Genomic DNA, 6,475 nt, shown 5'->3' with positions numbered 1-6,475 from the left:
AAAACGAAAAATGTTAACTAAAACAAATGTAACGAAGTAAAAATATGAAAAGAATTAAAATTTTGAATTTTAAAAGAAAAATAATATTGTGGATAGAATTGCTTTCTTTACTGCCGTTGTTGCTGTTATTTCTCTGATTAATGCGTGAAAATATTTATAAATGAAAAATAACATAAATTCAACTTTGTGAGCAGAAACCATTTATTATTTTAATTTCAACAAAGCTTAACTTTACAAAACCCACAGCCAGACGAAGATTAGATTTTTCGAAGGGACAAGTTTTTGTCCTATTACGGGTAATTTAGCTTTAATGGTCCCTCCGACAAACAAACATCCAAACTAGAAAGAAAAGAAGGACTTACAGCGTCGGTGCAAAACATCGAGGTGGAATTGAAAAAGATGAGCTACCGCTGAGACAGAAGTGTTGGTGTGCTGGAGAAAAAGAAGTAAATGACACCCCCAGAAATCGGTGTGGAGCTAAGAAAGGAGCCCTGCGTAAGAAAAGGTAAACTAAGGGAAGTAATGAGCAGTCGTTACAGTTGTGTTTGTGACGTTGTAAGCTTTCGATAGGTGGACTTAGTCTCAAAACAGGCTTTCTTAAAGCGAGGATAGGTAGGAAATGTTACTACTTTTCAAACTCAGCTCTTATTTTGATCCTTTCGTTTTTCTCCTTGATTTTTTCTGAGTTGCTTAAAATTGTCTGTGGGAGCCGCAATTCCGCTTCTTGCGGGCCGCATGTTTTACATGCCTGAACTATACGACCTACTCAAGTTTTATTTAAGATTTTGAGGTAATATATATATACATATATATACATATATATACATATATATATATATATAGTGCACTTCTAGAAAGAAATATTAAGACTTTAGAAAGGTTTCTCCTTATGTGATGAAGAATATAATAGCTTTTGCAAAACTCGAATATACATGGACACACAAATAGCTACTGGTTATATTTTGGATGTTTTTGGATGTAATTCATAATACTAATTTTCGCTTCTTAATTTTTTGATAGCTAAACATCGATGTTTTTATTATTATATACAACACAGACATGAGTTTAAAGTCATAGCAAGGTAAGTATCATAAATATAGATCGCCTGAAGAAAGTTTATACTATCATGTATTATGTAAATATTGTATTTATTGTCTATAACAATTTATTTGATTTAAGCCTGATATTCCTAGAACAAAACGGAATATGCGATGAGCTTCTCGGCGTCGAACAACTAGACTGTGTAATCTCTTTAAGTTGTACTATGATTTACGTTTATTATTTCATTGTGCAAACTCATAAAATCTCCGCTTAGTTCTCTAATATTTCTTCTGAAAATTTTACGGTCGATGATTCGTCTTTGAAAGTCGCCGACTTTTTCTTAAATCCTCTATTTATTTAACAAGGCTTACATAGCTATTAAAAGCATGGCTTTAGAAGAGGTCATGCATCAGAGTAAATTTAGGAAAAATCAACGTCGACTGAATTGTAAACTAATCATAGTTTTCCAATATTCATTTCTGATTTTTTTTCACATGAAGGTTGACTATTTGTATTATTTAGATAATACGAACTTCTGTGCATATCTTGAGTATTTTCACAGTTTACGTTTATCAGATTTTCAATGCTATTCAGATGTTCCTTGTCGACCTCGGAAACCTGTCTATCGAACTAGAGAAACAGCGTAGAAAGTCTACGAATTTCGTGATTATATTTTGTTGCTCGAATGCATAAAGGATTGAACCTGCTACCTCTAGATATGTATTACATTTACAACTGAATTTGTTGTATTTTTCATCCACGAAGCCACAGATCCTTGCATTGAGTTTTACATGCAATATATAGTGATTTAATTAAAATTAAAATGAATTTTAATACGAAGAGATATTCCCGTGCATAGTTGATTCCTTTGTTCCAAATATCACGTGCAAATGTCAAGTTGTATTCCTATTAGTTTATTCTGTTGTATTGGATTTTGATTTGATTTCAAATGATGTATTTTCAAATGAGTTTTTCTGATAAAAACTTTACTTCATATATCATTGTAAATAATGTTTTTCGCTCTATCGAACTATTTAAATTACAATCGTCTTGAAGCATTTAGGCTTTTTTAGCACAAGGTTAAATAAAAGATGGAATAAAAGATAATTCGCACAATCTTCTCATTGTGGCGTAACAAATTTCGTGACGACGATGAGAGTCTTTAAGATGGTAATCGTAGGGGTCGGCCATTGGCTGTTGGCAACAATCAATTAAGAGCGTTAGTGGAAGCAAACCTACGCAGAACTATTCGAAAACTTGCTTCTAAATTAAGCGTAATCTATACGGCGATTTCCAAGTACATGAAAAAGATTTGAAAAATTTGGTAAATGGGGAGCCTCGCAAAATGAACAACAACCAAAAGTAACGCCCTTATGAAATGTCATCATCCGTTCGTTTACGCTAAAAGAACGACCCGTTTCCTGACCGGGTTCTGGACGACAACTGGTGACTCTCGTCTCAATAGTTACATGCTGACGAAGCTCCCCGGCGCTTCACGACGCCAGAAATAAAAACATAGTCTGCGATCGGTCTAATCAATTACTGTATTTTGAATGCAGGCGGAACTATTACGGCATAGTAGTACTGTCAACACATGGATGAAATGCATCAGAAGTTCGACAACAACACCGAGCATTAATCAACAGAAAAAGTGCAATTCTCCTCCACGACAATGCCTAAACGTAAGTTGTTACACCGACCCTTCAGAAGTTGAATAGATTGAGCTTCGAAATTCTGCCTCATCTGGCCTACTCCTAGACTGCTTAGCTACCGATTACCATTTATTCAAGCATCTCGACAACTTTCTAAGAGGGGAATGCTTCACAAACCTAAACAATATCAAAACCGCCTTCAGTGAGTTGATCGCCACCAGAGCGCAAGATTTTTGACGTTACTGGCATAAGTAGTCTTGTTTTGCATTGACAATAGTGTATTACTTCTGATGGTATAAATATTAATGGTAAATTTTGTGTTTAAATTAAGATATATTAATCAGAATTTAAAAGGTAAAAACCGCAATAACTTCTTGTCAATCTGATCTTTGTAAAATTACCTTTCTTACTATGCTTAATCGAAACATAACTACGAACAAAATAAATATAAATACTACACATCCATGACAAATTAGATGTTAAAATATACAACTGAAATAATATTCGTATTTATGTGATAAAATAATAATCGTGAACAATGTTGTATTTTTGAAAGTGATTAACTACGGATTAAAATATGAGCAAGTAACAGCAGCGGAAGTATTATTTCATAGTTGAATTGTAAACCGAATATAAAATGACGCATTTTTTCATTTTTTTTTTATAAGACTTTATGTTGAATCCAAGATTATCGAAGATGTGTTTACTCCTCATTTTTATTACTCGAACGTCTGATTTTTTACGGTATTTTTAAAATCAAATCGTTAAGATTCAAAACGTGTGAAAGTCTTAATTTAGAACATTATTTCATTAGATTAAAAGGAAAATATTGATTTCAAAATGTATCTAGTCTAGTATTCTCGAGTGAAAACTTACTAGTTTCATACTTATATTGCAAGAAAATATGTTGGATATTAGGCCGCGGCGACGCTGATGAGATCAGAGATGAGGCCACACGTATATTGTATATGGATTCTCTTCAACATTTTTGTGTCCTATACAATGAGCGAATTACACCAAAAACAAAGAAAAGTTTTTATTTCAAAGTCGGAGAATGAGAATTGTATAACTAAAGAAAAACAAATATTTCGAATATTTACGTTTCAGTTGATGCCTTTATAAGACACAGGCAATATAAACGAAAACGCTTGGAGAGGAGAGCCGATCATCTTCAGGCGTGAGTGACAAGTCTGCCCGTTGCATAACACACACAAACACACGCAACCTTATCGCTAAATGCAATTTTTCTGTTTCGTCTCTTTCTCACTCGCTGATAGCCATCAATGAATTGTAAATAAACTGGTCTGCGTTGATTTATAGAACAATAAAATATATTCTGGGGTATATAATTTCGTAAACATTTAAAAGTGCAAACTAGAAATGTATATGCGTATGCAATAACGCAACACATACATGCTACACAAAATTAATAGTTTTTTTTATTGTGTATGTTGAATCCAAGATTATCGAAGATGTGTTTGCTCCTCATTTTGATGATAATCTTTAATCCACGAGCCCGACAAGATTTTTGGGCACTTTGAAAAAGTACTTTAAGGTTGTTACTAGTTCAAAATGTTTTTGAGATTATAAGTAGTTGAGGAATGAAAATCCAGTACTAGTGTAATTATTTTTTTTAGTTTGGCTTTGATAGTTTTATTTTTTTGTGATTTTTTAGAAAACTTTCGCGACACTATTTGTCGGACATGATAAAAAATCCTATTTTATTAAGAACTATGTTCATGTATATGTTGCTTTATGAACAACTGTCATCATTAGAATTATTTATGTATTCTATTCTAGTGGCAAAAAAATTAAGTTTAATAAGATAAAATGCATTCAAAAGAAGCCGCTTGTTTGGCACGGTAGAAGCGGTATGATAACCTCAGCATCAGAAGGATCGCCCTGGAATTTTAAGCTGTCGAAATCAATGGGCGAATCCATGCTGAAGACATACTCTGAGCGGAATAAAAGAGAGGGTGGAAAATATATGTAAGGAGAATGAAGAGGACTGTGACACGGCTTTTGGCATCTGGGGAAAACGTTGCAGCCAGAAAAGTGGAGAAATGTGAATTAGACGTAAACGTCCGAACAGAGCAAAGAAAGCTGCATAGGATTGGTTTGAAATATGCAAAGGATAGGAAAAAATTACACTAACAAGAAAAAACAAAGGAGCAAGATCCAGAAGTGCTAAGAGGTGGTTAACAAAGCATATTGGCTTTAAAAATGCAGTATTTACTGCTGAGAAGCGTTTCAAGTTTGATGGGCCCGATAGATGGTGTACTTGTTCGAGATGGAGTGAGCCTGTTGTACTGAACAAACGACACATGGGAAGAGGAGGGGTTATGGTTTGGCGTATTATCTTTGCTAAGGGAATATATATGGTGGAAGTGGCTGAAATGACGAAAGAACAGCGAAAGCTAAAAACTTGTTGGACGGGAACGCCCTACTAATGATAAGAAAAGAGATGAGGATGATTTCGTTCTACAGCAAGACAAAGTGAATACTACTACTTTGGAATGGTCTGCAAAAAGCCCAGATCTAAATGTAATGGAAAATGTTTGGGAAATGCTTGCGCAACTTGTCTATGATGGACCTGAAATAACGAAAGAGGGTCAACTATGGGAACGAATACTATATGCCAAAAGATAACTAATAGAAACACGTAGAGATGTTATTGTGCATATGTTTGATCATGATGAAAAGAGATTGATAAAAGTTATTCAGAAGAAAGGTGATACCACAGAATATTAACAACTTTTCAGCGATGTCCGAAAAATAATATTGCGTGTTTTGTAAAGAATGATGAAAATTAAATATTTTCCTCACTTAATCGATTTTCTTCCATTTTTATTACAAGTAGTGTCTTTATTTATTTATGCTATTCTATTGAATGAATTTCACCACACTATGGTACTCGTAAAATCGAACAGTAAACTGTCCGAAAAATATTGGCGGCCCCCTTTATTTTTTTGATATCCAAAACACGGAACTTAATTGCAATGGCAATATCAACAGATTGAACAAAAACCTATGAGAATTTATAGATAAGCCTTTACCTATCGATTTATATCACGGAATCTTTGTTTATATAAACATACTCTAATTTTCTAACGTTAGAACACATTTTAGCCTTAACGCGCAAACGTGAATATACATTTTATGTATCTAAAAATGGAAACTGAAGTGCGTCACCGTACACAGAATCTGCCAAAATATTTCGTTAAACGTACCTGTTTGTTATCTGTAACGTTTCATTGTAACATTTAAGTTATCTGGCTTTTATAATAACTAATCTGGTATAAAAGACAAACGCTACTGAGATGAATGAATTATCACACGTATTTAGACGGATATTTATTTATTTCAATTTTTCTACCTTCCACGTGAAACTGTTTACTATGATAAATATTCATCGGTCAAACCCGTTAAGATATGAGTAATTGACGCCTGGCTAGAAAATTTATGTTTTATCTTTGTTGTAGGGGATTTTTCTGTATGCCAGTATGTATGAGCACGGAAACTACTTCAGAAAATGTTAAATACTATAAAATGATAGACACATTCCATTTAAAGAAACATGTTATTACGGCATTCCCTAAGTCTTTTCCTAGAGCCTCTCCTTAAATACTCGCCATCATTACTTTTTATTTCATTTTATTTTCGAGTGACTCTGATAGGCGGTGACTTAAAAAATGGACATATACGACATTCGCTTTCTACCTGAAGTTGATGGATCTACTGCTGGGACGTCTCTTGCCGAATGGGTTGAGAACACCGAGTGT

Source organism: Euprymna scolopes, chromosome 6 (genome assembly GCF_053919585.1).
Source record: "Euprymna scolopes isolate OS-2025 chromosome 6, ASM5391958v1, whole genome shotgun sequence".
Lineage (NCBI taxonomy): Eukaryota > Metazoa > Mollusca > Cephalopoda > Sepiida > Sepiolidae > Euprymna > Euprymna scolopes.
Note: the sequence above shows the minus strand (reverse complement) of the source record.